This window comes from Felis catus, chromosome C2, assembly GCF_018350175.1.
Source record: "Felis catus isolate Fca126 chromosome C2, F.catus_Fca126_mat1.0, whole genome shotgun sequence".
Taxonomy (NCBI): Eukaryota; Metazoa; Chordata; class Mammalia; order Carnivora; family Felidae; genus Felis; species Felis catus.
The window spans coordinates 119,860,161-119,885,490 of record NC_058376.1 but is presented as its reverse complement, the minus strand read 5'-3'; the positions used below and the strand labels follow the sequence as shown (position 1 = coordinate 119,885,490).

At 36.7% G+C, this 25,330-nt stretch overlaps 1 protein-coding gene across 13 annotated transcripts in view; it reads right to left on the bottom strand.

Moving 5' to 3' along the window:
- Nucleotides 1–25,330, bottom strand: part of SLC9A9 (solute carrier family 9 member A9) — a 693,980-nt gene that overhangs the window by 371,509 nt on the left and 297,141 nt on the right. The window lies entirely within an intron of this gene.

Here is a 25,330-nt window from a genome sequence, read left to right as displayed (position 1 = left end):
TTTAGATCCTGTATTTGGGAATTTATGGGCTGAAATATGCTGGCACTTTAGCTAGTACTTTACAATTTTTCCCAAAGGTACCTAAAATGGGAATATTCTATATTTAACATTAGCACAGAACATAAACATTTAACAAAGACCCAATTTTCTCACCAATGGTGTTTAATGAGCCATGGTGCAGTTTAATGGGGAATCTTTGCAGTATGCCCAATATCTGAGTAAGGATGACTCATCCTGTTGTACAAGGATTCTCCAATCAGAATTATTACTTAAGCATTTTGCCATTTTAAAAATGAGCATGGTAGGCAAGGGTTTACCTACAAATCATGAAATAAATTCAGAGAAAAGCTCAGTGGAGCCATAAAGCAGCCAAAATTTGGATGGGTCCCAAGAAATCAGCACTTGGAGGTACAGATATCATTGTGGCCCATTAAATGCAACTATTGTAAGGAAAGAGGTAATTGTGTTAGTTATGATCACAGTACGCATAAAATAAGTGAGCCTCACAAACAAATGTTTCTCTTGATACAAAAAATTATAAAAACAAATAGTGTCTTATATTATCATGTCTCAACCTGTGGCTCAAGACCCTAAGGACAGTAGAGGAAGGTTTTAAAATGACAGATGAATATTCCTGTTTTCTAAGAAGATTAGCAAAACTGTTAAGAGTGAACAAAAGTAATATTGAGAAGAGTCAACACTCAATGTGTGACACAAAGGGAAAAAAAGATATTTTAGGAGAAATCATATCATGAATCCACTCATTCCTGTCATCACTTTGTGTGGTAGGCTGTATAATGCCCCCCAAAGATGTCCATACACTAATGTCTGGAAGCTGTGCATTGATTACTTTATATGGCAAAAGGGTCTGTGCAGGTGTAATTAAGGTTACCTTAAAACGGGTAGATTACATTGGATTATATGGTTGGATCCAAACTAGTCACATAAGACCTTAAATGCAGAGAAACTTCTTTGCCTGGAGTCAGAGAGATGCGGCCTAAGAGAAGGCAGAAAGGAGACTCAAAAAAAAAAAAAAAAAAAAAAACAAAAACAAAAACCCAAGGATATCAGGAAGATTTCACATGTGAGAAAGACAGCATACACCATTGCTGACTCTGAGGTGGAGGAGATCACCTGAAAGGGCCAAAGTGAGATCTAGGAGGCAAGGGTGTCCCCAGTTTTCAGTCAGCAAGGGAACAGGGACTCCAGTCCCACAACTGCAAGGAACAGATTCTGCTAACCACCTGAATGAGCCTCAAAGTGGATTCTTCCCACAGCTTTCCTGTAAGAGCCCAGCCAATCAACACTTTGATTTTGGTCTTGTGAGACCCAGAGTAGAGAACCCAGTTGAGTCAACCTGGACTACTGACCTATATAAGTGTAAGATAATAAATTTGCATTGTCCTAAGCTGTTTGTGGTAATTTGTTATGGCATCCTAGCAAACCAGTACACTCTGACCCCCTCTCACAAGAGGAAGTACAAAATGATGGGCAGGTTAAGCACCCAGGCATTTGACTTTTTAATACATGAATTACTGAATAAGGATATGGCTGGAACGACCTCTCATAAGCACAGTCCTTCCTGCCCCAACCCCACCACTGGTAGAAAAGAAGTCACTTAGACACATCTATGTTTTAGATCATGCTTAGCAAAGAAAAACCCAGACCAATGAGAAGGTTGTGGGTTTGTAGATGTGTGCCTATGGGGCCCTTTGTGCTGCTTAATTATCCATGTGTGTCACCCTCAGTATGATCATCATGCACAACATATCACTCATTTACTCAGAATGTATTCTTTTATAGTTCATCAAATCATTTTATTTTCCAGTGTATATCCTGTCTGGAATATACTGTCACACAAAGTCAGTATGAGGAATTGGTGCTGAGGTGGGAATAACAAAGTCTAAACCAGGATGGAAGGTCAGCACAACTGGGCAAACCAAACCTGAGGAGAGCAAGCCAAAAGTTAGAAAGCATCTCTCATGATAAAAGCAAGCAATGGCCATTTTAATTTTTCTTCTTTGAACTTTGTTTTATAAATTTTATAAATTTACTATAATATGCTACTTTTAGATCAGAAAGGACAAAAGTCATTTTAAAAACTGACAAAACTTAATGAGGAGATAAAACATGGAACTCGGAAGTCTCTTCCCACATCCCAGGATACCATACATGAGGACCCCTACCCTCCCCACTCCTTCTCAGGACTTCCTCCCTGGGCTTACAAACTGCCAAGCCCTCTGTGTATCATGGCACTGTAGATTACTGTCTCTCCAAGTGCTCTCTTTCTTTACACTGGGGAGACTAGCCTCTCTTAGCTTCCCTTCAGCTCATCCAGCCTCTCTTTCTCTCCTTTGTGAACCTGTTCCTTTAATACAAATGCTCCCCAGGAATACCTCCTCCGTTCCCTTCTCACTTTACCAACTCATCCTGGGAAATCTCATCCACACCCAGTCATCTTAACTTCCAGCCCATCCCCTTCTCTGTCAACTACAGACTCCAATATCTAACCACTGCCAAGACAACTCCACCTGGAGTTCTTCTACTGGAATAAAAACTTAGTAAGTACCAACTGTGTGTCTGACCCTGAGTGTGGGTGTTCCCCACCCCCAAGCCAGCCCCAGTCAATCTGCTGCTCTTGCTCCTGAATGACTCAGAAATGGCATCATCACCAAGAAGCTGTTTGTTTGTGTTAAAAAAATGTTGTGAGTTATCTTGTTTGAAATGGGAAGATCTCTGGACTTTAGAGGATATGATATCAAGAAGCAAGCCACACTTTGCAGTTCAGTAGTTTACAGGGTCAATCAAGGAAAGAAAAAGAAAACAGTTCCAGAGGTGCTATACTACATCAGATACTGCAGCATGAACTAGCTTTGTCATTTCTGAAAATTTAGCCCTCTATGGTAATCCTTCCTGGACTGGAAAATAATATAAGAATGCAGAAGTTCAACTGTAGATAAATGCATTTTCTTATGTGAAAGCAGCACTTAAAACAAATAACCTCCTGAGAAATAGCTTACAAGCATTTTAACTTCTCTTTGAATTGGTCCTCTTGGATAAAAAGTTCATCACCACTGGTTATCGATTGTTCATCTACATATTCACCAATGCCTTTTATAGTTTCTGGAGTGCAGTAGACAATTAATTCTGTTGATTAAATGAGTGAATGAATGAATGACTCTTGAAGGTCATGCACCATGTAGCTAACTCCTTGAGCAGACCAGCCCCAGCCTCTCTTGTATTTTCCCACTGTGATCAGTCACTTCATTGCCCACTCTCTGACCTGGCAGCACTTGTTACAAAAAGCTGTCTCCATTTCAGTTCAAAATAATAAACTGAACAACACAATGCTTTTTATCTGTAGTATCCAGGTAAAAGGTCAGCCTCTGTCCTTTCTTGGCTGTGTTCTAGGAGGGAAGTTGCTTTGCAAGGAATTCTAAAGCAAGGGGCCTCTGACAGGCAACGCAGGGCAAGAGGACCCAACCCCAGTTTGCTACTAGTGGGTGCTCTCCTGGCTCCTCTAGGCAACTCATTTTTAAGGAGGCACTCACTTTCAGGGTTGTGTAGGTGTGGGCTCTGCACTTACAGCAGCCTGAGAGTAAGTGCCATCTTCAACTTGACTCTTCAATTGCCTTACTGCTCCATGGTTTTGACCTTAGGCAGCCAAGCTGAGCCCTAGAGGGAGCCAAACAGCCTCTTATCCAAGGAGATACTCTTAAGAAATTTCCATCCAATTTGCCACAATGTGCAATATCTTCGTTCGCACCTAAATGGAATGTGTGGGCTGGATGCTGACTTTCAAAACTTCTGTCCTGCAGGTCTGCCTTTGAGTATCGCTGAGAATGAACTGCTTTCATTTAAACAGAGCCATTCTGTTCCCCAAAGCAGTGAGCCAGAGAGGTCTGTCAGCCACAGCTGTTTCCCAGCTGTCCACAGAGCTGTTGAATTGCTTCAAACGGTTTTTCAGTGTGTTCTTGGAATCCCATCCTCAGAACACCTGGAGTCTTGCTTTATCTGCTTTCAATATCCTGAAGCATTTATATAGTTGGTTGTCATCTATTATCTTCTCCAGTTGTGTTCTGTGGAGCTGATTTTCCATACCTGGGTTTCTAATATCTGAAGAGAGACCTTTGTGCCAAGACCTTGCTATTTACAACTCTGTCCCAATATAGAGATAATGATTGGGAACTTGGCTCCAAACTAAAACCAACCTGCAATCAGATACTAGCTGTGATGCAAATAAACTTGGTGATCTTGAGCCAGTTACTTAACCTCACTAAGCTTTCAGTAACCTTTGTCAGTACAGTGGAGATAAAAATATTCCCTCCCTTGTAAGTGTTTTGGATAACAGTTATATGGGATAATTCATGTTAAATATCTGGTGTATTGTAGCTCAGTTAAGGATGGGTATGATTACTGTTATTATTCATGTCATCAAAACCATCAGAGGGGGTTTGTCCATTATAAAATGGAATGATACCTTCTACCTATGTGTTTCTCCTTTGACACTCAAAAATTACTTCAAGGGAAAAAAATGATATTGTCAAGCAGAGAAGCAATGGAAACTCTTCTCTACTTCCCTCTCTCACAAATTACCCCTTAAATTTCTGCACTTGGAATGAGTACCTAATTCTTGTTCAGTGGGCATTTACTTTCTCTCTCGGAGCCTCAGGTACTGTCTAAAAATGCAGTTGAGTGAGGTTGTCTTTAAGGTCCTTCCAGAGCTAAAATTCTGTGGCTCTCAGACTCAAACTCCAAGCCAAAGTCTCCACATGTAGAGTGTACATGTTTTCCTAATTATGCTGATGGAGCCTGGGTGCAGCATTGAAATCAGGAATTAAGCAGCAACTATATAATAGTGTCCTGGACAAATGACTGTAAATTTGATTCTTGTCTGCATGAGTGAGGAGAGAGTTATAATAGCAAGTGCATATGCCCTCCTTGCCTTGACCCTAACCCCCAGGATTATCAACTCAGGACACCCCCAAAGGTGTCTGAGCCCAGGGAGATCTTACTAAGTTTGAGCAGGTCATGTTGTCTGTGGCCCTATATGGGAATGAAAAACCTCTATCCATAGGGCCATCTCTTATAGGAGAGAAACAAGGTTCATGTTTCTTTCAAATGACATGTTATCTTCCTCAATCAGGCAAAATATTGGGTTGAGGTGAGGGAAGCTTTAAGCCTTCCCAGATCCCCTCCCCACAGGAGTGGTACAAGGGTCCATATCCCCTTCTTCTGTGCTTACAAAGCTGCCTGGACTACCAACTTGTTGGTACCAAACTTGTATCTACATCCCCCTTTAGAGAGGAGCTTCTTGAGGGCAGGAGCTGTGTCTGGTTTATTACCCCTTCCCTCAACCACTTCTACAGTGCCTACTACATAGCAGGTGCTGCATAAATGTTTGCTAAGTGAAATTAATCATAAAAGGAGAACTTGACTGTCGGGTTTCATTTTGTGCTAAGCCTAATTGGCACATCACTGTTCTATTTTGAGAAGTAGCAGTGGTATAGAACAAAGAATATTGGACATGCTTTGTCTCTCATCTCTGGCACTTATGAGCCTTGTAAATTTAAATAAACCACTTATGCATTTAGAACCTCAGTTTATTAGAATGGAGATAATTAACTGTGGTGATGATCAAATTAGATGATATATGTGTACACACTCAGTTAATGGTTGTTATCACTAGATGACATACTCCGAAGCAAAAAATTCAGATGGAGCTTTTCATTTGCTGCCAATTGGTAGCTTTGGGTTGCTTCTAAATATTGACTCAAGTGCACCATTGCTTTGATGGGTAGAATAAAGATGTTACTGATTTTAGAACTAGCTGAAAATTAGCTACAGTCAATAAAATATTTTGATCACATGGCTGTTAGTAACTTACAAAAACATAGTCTACTTATCTAAGGAAATAGAAGTTCTAGTTTTTGTATCAATCTTTCTTCACTTACTGTAAAATCTTGAGAAAATTTTAAAAAATCCTCTGCACCCAATTATTTCACTTAAATGCACGCATCCTCCCTACCCAGGAAAACTATGTGAGAATAACTGAAGTGCTGGGTATGAAGCTATTTGAGTTCTTTGAAAAAGATACACAATATAAATCTAAGCTGTTATTTTTATTTCTGAGTAAATTTGTTCAAGAATAGAATCTGAGTTTATATGATGGTGTTTTATAGACCTGGGTTTATGTAGAGGCTTTTAAACTGATACTATCCCAGTGTGTTTAATATGGAATTGGATAGACACAGAAAATGCAGTAGAGTACTGTTAAATGACACCGTATGCAGGTTTGAAACACAATGCATAGTGAAAATGGCTGGTCTCTCTGCATTCTCCAGAAGCCTGCTGCCTTCCGTGGGAAGTACACTGGTTTAATATCCTCTGGCTTCCTCAGAGGTGTAATTTTTTCCCCCTGGAATTCAATGAAAGCATAAGAAAGGGCCCTGAATACTCCCTCACTGTTTGCCTTCTCCCACAGCAATAACAATACTTCTCTACCAAATATTAGATACTAAAAGTAGAGTCACCCAAGTTTCTCCCCAAAGAATTGGGCAAATGGTTCAAGGACATGAACCTTAAACTGTATGTGAGTGTTTTGTTTTTTTGTTTTTTTTCAGAATGTAGGCATAAAACCATCTCAGTCTCCTCGATGCTGCTTAGAAGATATTAAATGAATGTCATCTCTGTTCTCTAAGCCAGCCTGGAAGTGAAGGAACTACTTTGTACATTTCATCTTATTTTTGACTACAAGTAGAAAGTTATTCAGCTTTCTCTTGAATTCCTGTGTAGAATATTGATAACACCAGTGATGAGAAACCACAAACTTACTGTAGTCTAAAACTCTGAAATGCATAGGCAGAGTGGGCCAGAGGTGAAAAAAGAACAATATATACGACTTTAAAAAGAAGACATGATCCAAACAAAAGAAATAAATGAAGACCGCAATTAAATATGGAAAAACAACAGTGAAAGGAGAGTGTCGACTAAAGGGACTGAAGGAAAATAAAGCTAAAAAATAAAAACTCTTCTGATTATGGCAGTTGGTAATCACTTCTCCTACGTTAAGAAAATGAACCCAAAAATCTAACCAGAAAATTCAATGATGAATGAAAAAAAAATCAGACAGCCCCATTAAGTCACCCTTACTGGAAAGGCATTTCTCCAAAAATAACAGTTCTACTTTTAATTATAGGTTCTTGGGTTTGTTAATCAGCCATCTTCCTCAAGGCTAAGCTCGGTGCAAATAACAGACAAGGATTCAGCAAAATGTCCTGTTTAATTAAAAAGAATTTAATTAAAAATATTTTTAAACACATGACCAATCACCATTATTTATGCAGATGTTCCTTCATGGTTCTTTGGAAAGGCTTTTTCTTTTCTTTTTCTTTCTTTTTTTTTTTTTTTTAAATATGCTGTTCTTCTGCAAGAACTGCTGTGAAATGAGAAGCACTATGACTGGTAGTTAATACCTATTTTTATCAAAACAGCAGTGCAGCTCACACATCGCCGGTGCAGCCGTAACCATAGTAACCCCAAGTAGAAAGGGTCTTCAGATTATCAACACGATCAAAGGTAAGATAGTTCATGTGCCTCTGGAATAGTTACACTGCGGCAAACTTTAAAGGATAAAGATGGATTTCCTCCTCCCCCAACCCCATACCCTAAATGTTGAATGAAAATAGTGACTTGCAAGTACAGCGTATAAAAACGTCTCTCATTTTAGAAGACTCTTATTTCCTCAAAGTGTTAATAGAAAAGATGAAAACTCAGTGCTATGCATTTGTCCCGTGCTTCTTCCTGATTATGCCCAGGAGACAATAATAGTCATTTTGTCGAGTTGGGAGGATTTGCTAGAGGGAAAACCTCACCCTCAACTGCCCTGAAGGATGAGAAGCCATATTTTGTGTCCATGTGTTTGGAGGATGGCTATGGTCAGTGGTGACTGTAGGGCACATGGGATAAGCTATATACGGTGATGCAGGGTGTGGACTGGCAGTCCACTTATGAGGAAAAGGAGCTTTTCATTAGAGAAACAGTGGAACCGGTTTTAAAAAGCAGTGTAATACCAACCTAAAAACAGACCTGAATGTGGCTTTATAATTTGTGGTTGGGACAGGATGGAGTGGGGACAGAGCAGGGAATAAAAAGCTAGAGTACCCATGATCAGTTATTTTATCAGAGGAACTATGATTTATATAATTCAAATAGAGGCTAGCTAGTAGGCAAGTTAGTATACAAGCCTTTATACAACATTTTGTAATGCCTTATATGACCACAGGAGCAGCATCTGGAAACACAGGGAAACTACTTGGAATTTTAAGTACCCAAATGTATAGCGGATATTACAAAAAGTAGAGAATCCACATGAAGATAAATATAATTCAATTATTTTTCTTCTTTAAACCTCTTTATATTGGAGATAGACTATGAAAGTGGGTGAACAAGTAATGAAATATAAGAAAATAATTATTTCATCATGGCTACTTAAGAAAAGAATGGTTATCTGGCAATTTTATGTTCAATTGTAAACAAATAAGAATGCTATGATAGTATTATCTAAAAAGCCAATAAAGTGCCTTAGAAGAACTCACTACTAATAAACATTTATTTAATAAGTTAGCAATTTGCAAATAATTTTCCATAACGCATTTCATTTGATCTTACAGTAATTCTGTGAAGAAACTGGAGGTACTTTCTGTTTTGTTTTGCTTTTATAGTATTTATTTTAAGCATGGGAAGTGAGGTTCAGAGAAGTTAAAGCACTAAAACATAGTGCTCCATTCACCCATGACACTAATCTTGCCTTAATGAACAGACACTTTCAATATCCAGGATAATTCAGCCACTAGAAGACCCTATTCTTACTTCATTTTTAGGTAACTCTCCTACCCCATCACATGTCTATTTTATTTTTAGTGGCAGTTTGTTTCTCTTGGGATTGAAAGTTTATGATCCATCCCTAACTGTGATCATTTTAGGCAGATAATTTTCTAGGAGCTCTCTTAGATCTTTAACCCACAGACAAAGGAGCTGGCACCATATTCCTCAGTGCCCTAGCTCACACCTCCCCTTGGGACCAATTTGCACCAGAATTACAGCGACACCTACCTGTGATTTTAGGTAGCACATATTGGGAATGTTGGGTAATGGACGCTGCCAGGAGACAGCTTGGCTGGTGGCATCTCAGAAGGGAGGTCACTAATCTGAGAGGTGGATGTCTCAGAGATCAGTACTCAGCCCAGTTCACTCTATAACTCACCAGTTTACTCAGAAATACAAATATTTCACTCATCAATTCCTATATTCATTAGGTCTCTGGACTGTCTACATTAGCAACAACTGGACATTTAGAATTGCAGTTTTGGAACCCACCTCAGACCTATTGAATAAGAGTATCTGGAGACAGAGCCCAGTAATCTTCATATTAACAAATTCTCCAAGTGAGTTTTAAGTACACTCAAGTTGGAGAACCACTAAGTAGAGCAAGAATTATCTCAGCAATTATCTAAGTCCTCTTGGAATTTATGAGGAAATTAAGCCTAAAAAGGTAAAGTGGCCACCTGATTTGCTCTGTGAGTCAGTAGCAGGCACTAAACTAGACCTCAGATCTCCCAACTCCCAGTAATAAAAATAGCATGGTGCTATGACACTTGTCAAGTATAGGCTGGTTGGGCTCAACATTAGCAAAGCAGAGACTTTGTATCTATATTCCTCTTGGCTTCTAATTTCAATAAATGAATTATCATCCATGCATTTAATTTAAGTTCCAGACAGGATAATGCCAGAGTGAATTTTCTAAAATTCAATTAACAAGAGCCAGTAGTCTCCTTATGAAAGCCAACATCCAGTACTCAGGGCTTCATCAAGCACTTGGGATTCTTAGCACACGTTAGCTGCCAGAGCAAGTCAAGATGTGTGACATACATGTAATACACAAAGTCACTGAATTTTTTTTTTACTTCATGGCATGTGCAGTAATACCATATTGAGTTGGAATATTTTCCCTTAAGATCTCCTCATCACATTTCACAGTAATTTACTAACATGATATAAAAAATGATTGGTTAATTTTCTCACTTCTATGAAATTTTGAAGAGTTCTTTTTTACATACATAGATCTGCTTCAACATAAATGCATAAATGTGATCACATTGTACATATGCTGTTTATTTGTTTATTTTGTTTTAATTATCTTTTTTTCTTTTTAACACGTCTCCCCTTTTCCCATCTCTTCCTTGCCTAAACGTGTATCTTTACTCCTCCTAAATAACCCTATTTATACTCTAATATATGTCCACCAAATATCTTTATATTAAAATTATCTTTGTAATAATCACATACACACATTTGTAACAGATGTTAAATCAGAAGTTTAAGGAACAAAGAAAAAAATAACATGTCCTGCAGTGAGATGCACAATTTTAAAATATATATCCAAAAAAATGAGAAAATCTCTCCCTCTAGACTCTAACCTAGAGGTGAAGATTTGTGAAGAGAGTTGTTTTCCTGCATGTGAGCTGTGAATATCACACAGGGGTGTTTGACTCTCATCTCAAGCCTAGGGGAAGGGACTTTGGCGAGGCCATCAGACAGCTTACGATGTGACTAGAGTTTGGGGACACGGTGAAACACTCTATGATTCTCAAATAAGAAATCTAATGGGCTATGGCTATCCAGTTGCTCTGATGGTAGCTAATTATCAATCAAATAAAACATTTCCTTACCACATCTGTGGCTCTACCTTGTAGAAACTGCATCCAGTAAAGGGTAGATGTGACATATGGGAAAGAATAAAGAACCCAGCCACACCTGTTCTCCAAAAGGTAGGCAACCTACCTTCAACAGGCTAGGGAAGATAGCGTGAAGTCTTAAATTAAGTTGAAAACTTGGGATATTACACAGGATTGGACATGTTCACTGCTGAATTGAGACTCCAATTGCAACTTAAATAGGTTTTTATCCAGCGGGTGGAAAAAAATTTAACCTCACTGAATACTTTTAAAGGAGCATGGGAGACACTGGAATAGAATAGAGCCCAGAAATAAACCCATGATTATATGATCAATTAATCTATGATAAAGGAGATGGGGATATGCAATGGGGAAAATACAGTCTCTTCAACAAACAGTGCTGGGAAAACTGCACAGCAACATGCAAAACAAGGAAATGGGACCACCTTCTTACATGATACACAAAAGTAAAGGATTTCTTTTAGGATTAAGGACCTAAACATGAGACCTGAAACCATAAAACTCCTAGAAGAAAACACAGGCAGCAATTTCTCTGACATCATCCATAGAAACATTTTTCTAGACATATCTCCTTGGGCAAGGGCAACAAAAGCAAAATTAAAGTATTGGGACTACATCAAAATAAAAAGCTTCTTCACAACAAAGGAAAAAAATCAATAAAACAAAAAGACAATCTACTGAATGGGAGAAGATACTTGCAAATGACATATCCAATAAGGGGCTGGCATCCCAAATATTTAAAGAACTTACACAACTCAACACAAAGACCACCAATAACTCTATTAAAAATGTGCAGAACACATGAACAGACATTTCCCAAAGAAGACATACAGATGACCAATAAACACAGGAAAAGATGCTCAGTATCATTCATCATCAGGGAAATGCAAATCAAAACCGCAATGAGATATCACCTTATATCTGCCAGAATGGCTGAATCAAAAACACAAGAAACAAGTGTTGGTGAGGATGTGGAGAAAAATGAACCCTTGTGCACTGTGGGTAGGAAGGCAAATTGGTACATCCACTGTGGAAAACAGTATGGAAGTTCCTCAAAAAATTAAATGATCCAGTAACTCCACTATTGGGTATTTACCCAAAGAATACAAAGACTTGAAGATATATTCACCCCTATGCTTGTTGCAGCATTACTTACAATAGCCAAGTTACAGAAACAATCCAAGTGTCCATTGTTAGATGAATGAAGAACCCAAGGATCCATCAATAGATGAATGGGTAGATGCACAGTGGAATATTACTTAGCCATAAAAAATAATGAGATTTTTGCCATTTGCAACAACATGGATGGATCTACAGGCAATAATGCTGAATAAAATACATCAGTCAGAGAAAGAGAAATATCATATGATTTCACTCATGTGGAATTTAAGAAACAAAACAAAGAAAAATGAGACAAACCAAAACCAAACAACAAACAAACAAACAAACAAACAAAAAACCACCAGATTCTTAACTATAGAGAAAAACTGATGGTTACCACAGGGGAGGTGGATAGAGAGATGGGTGAAATAAGTGGAGGGGATTAAGTGTACACTTACTGTGATGAGCCTTAAGTAATGTATGGAATTGATGAATCACTATATCGTACACCTGAAACTAATATATCAGTGTATGTTAGTTTTACTGGGAAATTTTTAAATTTTTTTTAAAATTAAAAAATTAAAAATAAAGAAGCAGTGGGAGAAAAAAAGCCTTGCTTTATATATACGTATACGTTTGTATATATGTATTAAATATTGGGATCATTTTTTATGTACACTTTTCTACATCTTGCTTTACATAGTCAATAATGCCTCCTGGAAAACTCTCAAGTCAGCTGGAAGACCACTAATTTAACCTCTTTAATGGTTACATGATATGGTGTAGATGTTCTACGACCTTCCAATAATTTCCCTTGTTGATAGGATTCACTTTGCTCCTTATTGTTTTTTTTTTCTCTACTTAAAAAAGATGTTGCAATAAACATCTTTTGTCCATACATCTTTAGGAACCCAGTATTTTTACTTCTGTGGGACAGACTCCCAGAAGTCAGATTACTAGGCCAGAAGGAACTATATACTTTCAATTCTAATACTTTTTGCCAAATTGCTTCCCAAAGGTCTGTTAATGATTTAAACTTTCACTAGCAGTATATAGCAGTCTACTTTTTGCTGCCTCCCTGTCAGCAATGACTGTTATTTGGCATTACAATTGTTGCCAAACTGCTACAGGTAAAATGATATGCTGTTACTTTATTTTACATTTCTATGACTTCTGGTGAGTACACAACTTTCCATATTTGAACCCCAAGTGAATTTGCTCTTCTATGAATCACTTCTTCATAGTCTTTGTCCATTTTTCTGTTATTTATTGCTAGATTGTCATTTTAAAGCGTATTTCTTTACACTTTAGGGAAATAGTAATATCTGTCCTCTACATTTAAATGCTTTTCCCCCAAAATGTTGTCTATTTGTTGACTTTTTAATGGTATCTTTTGTTATTTAAATATGTTTTTATATAGTCAAATACATCTATTCTTTATTTATAGATTCTGGGTTTCCATTCTTTGTTAAGAAGAATTTTCCTATTTATAATTGGCAAATAAAGATATACATATTTTCTTACAGTTCTTTTACTTCATTTTGTCATTTACATTTTAATTCTTCTAAGCATATTTTTATAAATGGTTAGATAATCCCAATTTTATTATCTTCTAAATGGCTAGCCAGTAAATTGTGCAGGTACCATTTGTTAAATAAATCATTCTTTCCCACTGGATTGAAATACCTGTCAGCTGAATATGTTTGTCAAATTCTCATTTATACTGAGATGTGTTTCTGGATCCTCTATTCTTTTCCACTGGTCTGTGTAATCCTAGGCCAATACCATATTGCTCTGATTATAATAGTTTTGTAGTAGATTCTTATATCTGGTTAGGCAGTTCCCTTAATGCTCTTATTTTAATTCATAAATATTAATATAATTTTATTCAGTTCATATTTTTAAAGTGTTATATTTTCATGAGTGTGGCATTGAATTTTTATTTAATTTAGAGACAAGTGGCATTTTTATTACATCATTCTTCTCATTACCAAGACATCGAGCTAACACAGGCTACTGGCTTCCTCCCCAAAATCAAAGATAGAGAAAGTACACAGAGAAAAATGGAATTGAGATTAACAAATCACAATAATAATACCAAAAAAACCCGGAAATTGCCTGGGAGAAGTAAGGCTGTTTTGGATTGCTGGCTAGTAGAAGGAAGGTGAGGGAAGTGGAAAGGTGCAACTTTCAAAGGGCAGCTATTCACAGCAGTGAAAAGACAAATTAAAAAAAAAAAGTTTAAGATCCACCCTTTAGGCTCAACTTGCATTTCCATGAAGTAATTATTGCTCAGCTCCTTACCACACAAGGCACACATAATTAGCTAGACACTAAGACAGGTGTTCATGGGGGGGGTGTGTGTGGTAATAACAGGGCATTACAAAAGATCTCCTGGGGTAAGAAGTTGATGAAACTGTGGCATTCTCTTTCCCTACAAATCCTGGGGCTGGTGGATTACCATTATAATTTCTCCCTAAAGGTCTTAATTAACCCTAACGTGAACAATTGGGTAATGCAGGTTTCTCAATCTTGGCACTACTGACATTTTGGGCCATATGATTATCTGCTGTGGAGGGCAGATTGCTCCATTGTCTTTAATTTATCTATTGAGTTCTTTACTTGGAAAATCATGAATTTTATCTGCCCTTGACCATCCTAAGATTTATTACCAGGTGTTTGTTCAAATTGTCTTCTGACAACTTCAGGAATTTATTCCATGTGTGTATGTTCTGTTTGTTCTGACTGATCTTCCTCTCTCAAGCTGCTGAAAAGTCATGTTGCATTTTTATTTTTCTCTGTTGGCTAATTGAGTATTATGTTAAGACTGTTTGTTGGACTATCTTCCAGGATAGCAGTCCTGTAAGTACCATCAAGTAGCCCGGTTGTATAGAAACACTTCAGGCACTTGGAGGAAGCCACCCCCTTAACAGAGACACCAAGTTCAGTCAAGCAGGTCACCCTTTTCCATTACCAAAATCCACATATTCCTACAACTCATCTGACTTTAGCAAAATCAGATAATTGGACTCTATGTTTTTAGCAAAATCAGGTAGATTGGAGAGGGTAATAAAAGGCAAAGAAGCCAAGTTAAGGTCACCCCTTCCCTGGAAGCTACTGTTAACCTTCATGAATTTTTTAGTGACCATAATGTTTACATTAGGACCAAATGATTCATCTCTAAACCTTAGTTTACTCTTTTGTAAAATAAGGGTGTTAGATTAATTCCTAAAGTCTCTTTCTGCAAAAAATATCCTACCATTTTATTATTTAAAATCACCCCTTATGTCATCTGAAGCAATGTGTAGAAAATTGGATCCATGGCTAAATAAGATGGCTATAAAAATTTTACAGGGGCACCTGGGTGGCTCAGTCAGTTAAGTGTCCAACTTTGGCTCAGGTCATGATTTTATGGTTCATGGGTTGGAGCCCTGCATTGGGCTCTGTGCTAATGGCTCAGAGCCTGGAGCCTGCTTCAGATTCTGTGTCTCCCTGTCTTTCTGATTCTTCCCCACTCACACACTCTCTCTCTCTCAAAAATAAACAAACATTAAAAATAAGTTAAAAAATTATGAGACAATTTGGAAAAGTTACACACACACACACACACACACACACACACACACACACACACACTGGAATATTATTCAGCCATAAAAAAGAATGAAATCCTGCCATTTGTGAAAACATGGATGGACCGAGAGGTATTATGATAAGTGAAGCAAGTCAGACAGAGAAACACAAAAACCATATGATTTCACTTATATGTGCAATCTCAAAAACAAGACAAATGAACAAAAAAAATGCAGAAACAGACCCACAAATACAGAGGAAAAACCGGTGGTTGCTAGAGGTGAGATGGTGAAGTGATGGGCAAAATGGTTGAAGGAAAGGGGGCAGTACAGGATTCCATGTGGAATGAATAAGTCATGGAGATGAAAGGTACACCACAGGGATATAGTCAATAGCACTGTAATAGCATTGAATGGTAACAGATGGTAGTTACACCTGTGGTGAGCATAGCATAATGTATAGAATTGTTGAATCACTATGTCGTACATCTAAAATGAATGTAACATTGTGTGTCAACTATACTTTAATAAAAAGAAAATTAGAGAAATTTGAATGTGGACTAGGTATTAGATGATACCAAAGGACTAAGGAAAATTTTGTAGGTTTGATAATGGCTTCATGGTTACATAAGAACAATGTCCATAACTGTAGAGATGTATATCAAAATACATGTGGATAAAATGACAAAACCTGATATTTGCTTTCACATATTTCTATCTCCTGCCTATGAAGTTAAATATAAAGTATATTTGTGTTTTATAAAAGTAAAATTACTACATTACACATATTATGCTCCTAACTTTAACCAAGCAAGTCACAAATGAATTTAGTTGGTCAAGGGAGCATTCTACTAACCAACTAGGTAGATTCATGGAAATCCATTACTATTACCAGGAAAATAGGCAAAAATGTGCATGTCATACTTGCTGATGGTAAAATACCATCCTCATTTTAGTATATCATAAAAATAACAATATAATAATAATAATAATAATAATAATAATAAATATCTCATTTAATCCTCACAAATAACATTTAAAATAAGTCTTACTATCTTCATTTTATATATGGAGAAACTGAGGCTCAAATAGGTCCGACAGAATATGAATTTAAACACAGGCCTATCCCACTCCATGGACAATATTCTTAATCAATAGTCAATGACTGTTCTATTTATTCAGTAAATATTTACTATGCCCTGTGCAAACCTCAACAGGATTCTTGTATTTTGAGATCTGTAAATGCTTTCTTAAAGATCTGGTCATTAAATGTTATTTAATGCTGATGATGATAAAGACAAAAAAATGGATCCTATTAAGTACTATATGTATTTTGACTTGCTTAATTGGTGAATTAAACTAATAATTTACATTAACTAGATTTTTAAATTCTAAACTTAATGAAAAGAATTATAAACTGTATTTTCCCACATAGCTACACAGGTAGTTTCTATTTACTCCTTTGAGGTAAATATTTATTTGTCATATCCAGTCTTCCCAATTTAGGGCCATCAAATGTGTCAACATACTTTGAAACAGGGGTAACATAATATAAATGTCAAGTTTCTTGGAACTGTAATAATCTACATAAAACAAAACAATAATGGACATTAAAAAAACAACTCAGAATGTCAGACTTTAGGAATATGTGATTTATGTTTCTACTAAGGAAAAAAAAAACAAGTTGAGACATTTGACAGGAATCTATTTAATCTGTTTCTCTCAAGCCAGAGGTTGCAGTATCTATAGTTCTGAATGGCACATACATGATATGAAAATAATACAGAGCTTCACTCTTGTTTCTCTTTGCTTTTTTTCTGAAGTACGGATGAAACTAGTTTACAGGTTCTTATGTATTGAAGCATAAAAATAAGACTGGAAAAAGAGACTTTAGAAAAAAAAATTCAGACATATTAGTTCAAAATCATAGGAATAAAGTGCCTGTATTTCACCAAAATGCCACAATCTGTGCAGTGCACTGTATCTACACTTAATTCTTCTACTTGATTTAAAATATTTCTGTGGTATTTTTATTAGGGATCATATTTTTGTGTGGAGTCATAAAATGCTGAACTCATTGTGATAGAGACTAGAATGTTGGTGGCCAGGGGCTGGGAGTGGGGGCAATGGGGAGATGTTGGTTAAAGAATATCAACTTCCAACTATAAGATGAATAGTTTAGAGCTCCACAATACAGAATATTAATACAGTTAACAAAACTATAATGTATACTTGAAAGTTGTTAAAAGAGTAGAACATGAATGTTACCACCACCACACACCCACCCACACGCACACACACACACACACACACACACAGAAAGGGAATTATATGTGGGGATAGAGATGTTGACTAACTTTATTGTGGTAATCATTTTGCAATATATGTGATTATCAAATGATCACATTGTACACCTTAAATGTACATATGTTATATGTCAAAAATATCCCAATAAAGCTGGAAAAAAGGATTATATTTTTTGGTTTCACCACTTCCATATCTATATTGCTCTAAAATAGTGCTGCCCCACAAAAACATAACATAAACCACATACGTAATTTAAAATTTTCTAGTAACCACATTAAAAAAATAGAAATGGATAAAATTAATTTTGATGGTACATTTTTATTTAACTAAATATTAAATGAATCTTGTAATTCCAAAATGTAATCAATATAAAAGTTATCAATGGGAGATTGTGCTTTTTTTCATATGTCTTTGAATCTAGGGTGTATTTTACACTTAGAGCCCATCAATTTGGTCTAGCCACATTTAAGGTAGCAATATGTGGCTTGTAGCCCTTATAATGGACAGAGCAATTCTTGAGTAAGCCCTATCTGAAGTTACGTAAATCAGGACAACCCGAAATAATTTTCTTGGAAAAAAACAGGACAAGTATATGAGTAAGAATTATTTTCTAGTTTTAAATACTGGACTAATACTTCTGGAGTTCAAAATAGTACAGCTGTATTTGAGTCTCAATGCAGCTGCATTATATAAAATGAAGACATTTTATTCCAAATAGGAAACAGAGAAATTGATGAAGTGAGAAAATGCACAGCCCAAATGCACTTGAATGAGTGGCTTCCTGCGGACCTTGAAAGAAATGTCAGTCCTGTAAATACTAGGATGAGTTTCTGGGATCTTCTGAGTGATTAATACTTAATGTAATGTGCTGAATTTTTCCTTTTCCTAAAGGAAGCTCCTACTGTGGACATCTTCCAACCTAAACAGTAACAATAACAACAACAACAACAACAAGGACCTACAATACTATAAGTGCTTCTGCAAGTCTACAATCTATGGCCTGGTGCTTTCTGGAAAATTTTAAGCTACTGACCAACTGGTGAAGGGAGAAAGAAATATTGGCTGTAATACTGGACAAGAATAAAGACACATATTTTTGTGTTAGTTGAATATATCCTTTTTGGAGGACAGAAACCAATACTGCCACTCAGGTGGAAGTTTAGCTATGTGCTGGGAGTTCCACCCTTATCTTAAGTCGCTGTCCCTCTTGTGGTCATGAGACTCCTTATCTCTGAGAGTGATCTGGAAAGCCAGATCAACTGCTTCACATTCCATATTTAAGAAGAGATCCTCTTTCAAGCTCCACACTGTGCTCTAGCAGTTTCTTTTACAAATATATCCATTCATTAATTTAATAAGTATAAATTAAAAACTACATACTAAAATGGAAAATGGGGGAAACCAGAAAAAAAATCCTTCCTCATAGGGGACAAAAAACATAAGGAAATAAATAGTAGATTAATAGTGATTAGTGCTATACAAGAATGTAAGGCAAGGAAGGGGGCTGATGAGCATCATGATTTGTGGGAAACTATGTGGCAGGGGAGATGGGGTTCAATTTTTGATAGGATGATTAGGGAAGGTCTCATTGAGGTGATATTTGAGCAAAGACCAGAAGAAGGCAAGGAGGGAGAAACAACAAATGCAAATGTGCTGAGGCAGTAACAATACTGATGTGTTCAGGAACAGCACATGGGTACACTGTGACTCCCAAGTGTCTTTATGCACCTTAAAGACCTCTCTATGTCACTCACTCCATGTAAAGGGACATTTCATACTTATTAATAAAAATCCACTATACTAAATAGTCAAATTTACTAAACTGGGACCCAAGTCAATGATGAACGAGACAGGAGGATAGTATGAGGTCAGAGAGTTCCCTTACGGGCTTTGGGCATTTGTAAATTGAGGGATATTAACTAAAGCCTCTATTTCCAGTTGTTGTCATATTGTCTTTCCAGTTGTTGTCATTTATCTTTCCTCTCTTCCATCTCCCTACTTTTCCTTATCTAAACACACCTGAAGATAAGCTGGCTGATTGATCAAGTCCTCTAAGTATGTCTCTCCTCCCCTATCCTGCCATTTACCATACATGATCTCTTTGGGGGCTCTGTCTTTAATCATCCACTTTCTGTTAAGTGTTCCTGCTGACCTTTACATCATCAGCAGGATCTTAGTGAGAAAAAGAGGAAATTAAATCAAACAATAGTCAAATTGTCTTAACTGGAGGTAAACTGAAAATTGGCCAAGGAGAGTCAGAAACATTCAGGAAGAATTAGATTTAAGTCTAAATATGTATCTATAAAGAAAAATATGAATAGTTAATAACACCTGCCTAAGATATAACTAAGGCTAAATGGAAAAGAATTAATTTAAAGAAGGCCAAGAAGAGCCAAACCTGGAGAACATAGGTTCTTTTTCATAAATTAGGGAGTCACAATAATTTAGGCAATAAATGAATAATTGTAAGGTAAGATTAACTAGGTGTTTTAAGGTTGTTGAAGATCTTAAATTGCACCAATTTAGCAGAGTAGGTTCAGTGTGTTTTAATATAACAATTAGTTCCCAGTAAAAGAAGAAAGCTTAAGTATTCCTTTTCACATGTGGATCTCTACTATGTAAGATCTCTAACATTTGCTGAATCAGGGTTTGAGTCCAAGAATGTCTAGGTGGGGGGACTTTGGGTTGACTTTTAACTTTCTTTAAAACAAAAGCTTGTTTAAAAATGAAAACCAATCTTACAGAAATAAGAAACAGGGAATGTTAAAGCTGCAAAGAATTCTAGTCGAAACTTTTCATTTTACAGATGGAAAGTCAGTTTCTTCATCTGTAAAATGAAAGGTTTGGGAGAAATGAGATTGAATATCTTCCACATCCAAGGATGCATAAAATCTAGAAAGGCTAAATGGTGCCCAAAGTTGCACAGCTGGTCTGTGCCAGACTTGGAAAGTAGATTTGGTTCCCGGGACTCTCTTTATGGCTGTGAGTCAATTCTGTATTTTATTTATTTATTTATTTATGTTAAAAAAAAATTTATTTTTTGATAGAGACAGAGCATGAGTGGGGGAGGGGCAGAGAGAGAGGGAAACACAGAATCCGAAGCTGCCTCCAGGCTCTGAGCTTTCAGCACAGAGTCTGACGCGGGGCTCAAACTCACAAACCGCGAGATCATGACCTGAGCTGAAGTTGGACGCTTAACCGACTAGGCACCCCCAATTCTGTATTTTAAAAAGTTTAGTCAGCCCAACTGTTTGACACAATGCAGATAAATATCCATCTTACCAAGTTGGTTTATTTTTCTATTTCAGTCAGTTTTCCTGTGTCCTGGGATATCACCAGCCACAGAAGGAGCAAAGCTTTAACACAACACAATTGTGCTTGGAGCTGGCTGAATCACTCAACAGAATGCAACAAACTTGGCCTTTAGTGTTGGGACCAGGGAACAATGGATGCACTGCTTTTAAGCATGCAGATTTGTGCAAAAATGACATGAAATGGGACCTGACTGTTAAAAGCAAAATGTCCATATATAGACAAAAGAGAACAGCCCTAAGTAGCTAGAAATCACTGATGGGTTGAAAATATTTCATCCTGAGTTCATGCTTCCCATGTCTACCAAGGAACTCCTCCATTTCCTTCGGGCTGTGAGAGTATAGCATGAAATCTTCCAGCAATGACTAGTGGCTAGGTCATCTTCAAACATGGAGGTGGAGCAGTCTGTCCCTATACACTGCTCTGGCGCTCTGGTGCTGTAATCTACACCAAGAGTTCCTAATCTGAGACCTCCTTTTATTTCATCTTCTTCCAGGAAGTAAGTCAATATCATGCATTAAAAAATTATTTTTCCTACCTCATACCATAAACAAAATAAAGCAGGTAAAAAAGTTGGAAAAATATTCGTACCTTATATTATAGACAAAGGTTAATATCCCCAATACATTAAGGGCTTCTAAAACTTGAAAAATAAAGACTAACAACCCTACTGGAAAAAAAATCTTATAAACAGATCATTTTCAGGAAAAAAATACAGATGTCCCTTAAACATATGAACAAATTTTTAACCTTACTCATAATAAAAGAAGTACTAAGTCAAACCGGAAGGAGACACAAATCTTTACCTACTATAAGTAAATAACCAAAACTGTGATAGAAGTCTGCATTGACAAAGTGGTGAAGAATACATACTGTCATATGTATCTGGTGTGAATGGAAAATAGTGCAAACTTTATGGAGAGGAATTTGGCATCTAAGAAAATTACAAATGCATTTACCTTTTAACCGGTTTCTAAAACCTATGCCAAAGAAACACTAGCAAAAAGTGACAGGGTATTTATTTTAATATTATTAGTTGCAACACCATTCATAATTGCAAAGGACAAGAAAAAACTAAATGTCCACAAATAGACAATGGGTTGAATCATCTGTGGAGTACTCTGCAGTTATAAAAGAGAAAGAGATCTTTACATATTGCAATGGAGGACTCACCAAAACATTGTTAAAGAAGAGTAAGGTGAAGAACCATGTGTATAGTAGCATATAGTAGAGTATGTGTATATTTGTGTATTTACTTAGATTAAAAATAGAAGGATAAATGAAAAACTAACCAAAATGGTTGGAAAATTAAGGTAGAGGGGACAGGGATAGAAACTAGATGTCTCTTCTTTGTTCCCATGGTTTTCATTTTGGAATTCTCTAGCTATTTAATCTAATTTCATAACAAAATTATAAAACAGTTTTTAACTAAAATAAAACAAATGAACAGTATTGCATATTCACAATATACAATCTACAAAGGAATTATTTCAAGGCTCTTAAAACAGTAATTTTTAACTGTTCATCACTAGTGAGATACTCAAAAGTTAAAAAGAACCACAGTGAAATCTTAAGCAGTTTTCAATAATCATATTTTTAATAATGTATACTAAAATTTTGAAAATATTTATTTTAAGGAAATAAATTATATTAATGTAATAAAAAGTAGGCAGAAGAAAAATAAAAATAAAAATTTAAGGTGGTTAATTAAAATTTCTGTAATCCTAAATTTGGGCTGAAAATATTAATATAAGTTTGTGATATTGTTTCTCCTTTAAAACAAATAAAAATATTTAGAAACAATGACCAATCCAGTAGCAATGAAACCCCCTAGTGCCCAAAATTTTGGTCTATAAATAAATTTCCCTCTTTTCTTTTTTAAATTTTTTTAAAATTACTTATTTTTGAGAGAGAGAGAGAGAGAGAGAGAGAGAGAGAGAGAGAGAGAGAATGGACAGGGAAGGGGCAGAGAGAAACGGAGACACAGAATTCAAAGCAGGCTCCAGGCTCTGAGCTGTCAGAATAAAGCCCAATGCGGGGCTCAAACTCATGAACTGTGAGACTGTGACCTGAGCCGAAGCCAGACAGGTGCCCCAGTAAATTTCTCTCTTATAAAGAACCGAGGCTTCTTGGGGAAATGGCTGGTTCCAAGTCAGGGTACAAGAAACACACAAAATAAGGTTGGAACATCTAGTCCTACTCAAAGACAGGAAACCTATGTAAGACCCTTGGGGTCATGACAAAAGGATATAGGAGAAACTTGAAGAAGCAACCAGTTGTCAAGTAGGAGTATTCTGAACATCAAAGAGACTGACAGCAATAGATTAAAACACATCAACCATATTAAAATCCATGTGTTGATATAATACTTTAAAAAAGAAAAATCTCTGTGGTCATATGTGGAGGATGCTAAGGAAACAAGTTATTATTTTGAAAATTAGTAAATAAAGGAAAATAACAAATCATTTATCCTGCTTCCTTGTTCAAATGATATCATGGGGTACTACATAGTTGATCTGGAAAGCTGCTTATTTATAAGAGAGTACCAGCTAATAAATACAAAAGGTAGGATACAATTAGCATACCACCAGTTTGTAATCCCTAATTAATATTGGACTAATTAAGCAGTAACCATCAATGGATACTAAAGGCATTAGCCAAAATGGGGAATGCTAAAAGGTAATGCTTCTCAAATCTTAATGTGCATATGAATCACTTTAGGATACTGTTGAATTCTAGAATCCAATTCAGTAGATCTGAGGTTGAGCCTGAGGTTCTGCATTTGTAATAAGCAAACACATGGTGCCAATACCACTGGTCAGATGGCTATTCTCAAAAAAGACAAAACAGCCCCTGACATTCAGGAGCTGGTCTACTATTATTATCGGGGCTTTGGTGTTCTCCTGCGGAACGTAAAGAATTTCACAGAACAACATCAGACAAGGTCACTCTGTGACCACAATGAATCAAGACAAAAACAGAAATATTGCAGAACAGAGCCACCTGGGTGGCTCAGTTGGCTGAGCATCCAACTCTTGATTTTGGGTCAGACCATGATCCCAGGGTCGTTAGATCAAGCCTGTGGTGGGCTCCATGCTGAGCTTAAGATTCTCTCTTTCTCTCTCTCTCTCTCTCCCTCTGCTCCTCTCCCCCACTCATATATGTGCATTCTCTCTCTAAAACAAAACCCCAAAACAAAAGTAAATGAATAAATAAAACAAAACAATCCAACGACAACAAAACAATAATTTATAATCATGTCTCAACAGAAATAATGAACACTGTCCAAACTAAAAAACTGACCAAACATCTTCCTATCTTAGCTATTCTAAGTGACCACTACTTCTTTACCAATTTTAACTTTAGGCTCAATCCAATCTTTCCTGATTTTAGATAAGACTTATTAAAATGCACTCTTGCTTCCTGACAGCATCTTATCCAGAGCAAAGCTCCAATTCCTTAAGCCCTCCCTCAAATCACCAAACATATTATGCCTGAGCCTATAACAAGTCTTTTCTAATACCCACTGAGAGGTCCCATGTTTCCTCTGGTGTGAATTTTCTCTCATTATAACATGTAATAAACACATCTTTTTAGCTACAGGTGTGCTCTGGTGGGTTTTGTTGGAATAGCTGTACAACAGGGTGATGAGTCAAGTTGACAGCTGAGTCACTATCACTACGTGATATTTTGCTATAGAAACTCGCAACACCACCTACAAAGTAATCTTGCCAAAAAAGATGAACGTGAATCTCATTAAGCCTCTAGATTTAACCATCAGATTTACAAGAAACGTGTGCTATAGAGGTATATTTTAAGGAGCCATATTCAATCCAACCACAAGACAAATTGCCTATTTCCCCCCCAACAAATAACTGATGAAAATAAAAGATGGAAGAAGAACATACAAATTAAAAGAGACTTGATACTCAACGCTAATCACTTGTAACATGTAGCCCTTATTTGGCCCTAATTTGTATAAACTATTACACAAACTAATAATGATAATTACAAAAAAGCAATTGGGGATATTTGAAGAGAGACTAGCTCTTTGATAAAATTAAAAAATAATTATAGGGGCACCTGTGTGCCTCAGTCGGTTGAGTGTCTGACTTTGGCTCAGGTCATGATCTCACAGTCTGTGAGTTCGAGCCCTGCTTCGGGCTCTGTGCTGACAGCTCAGAGCCTGGAGGCTGCTTCAGATTCTGTGTCTCCCTCTCTCTCTGCCCCTCCCCCACTCATGCTTGTCTCTCTCTCTCTCTCTCTCTCTCTCTGTCAAAA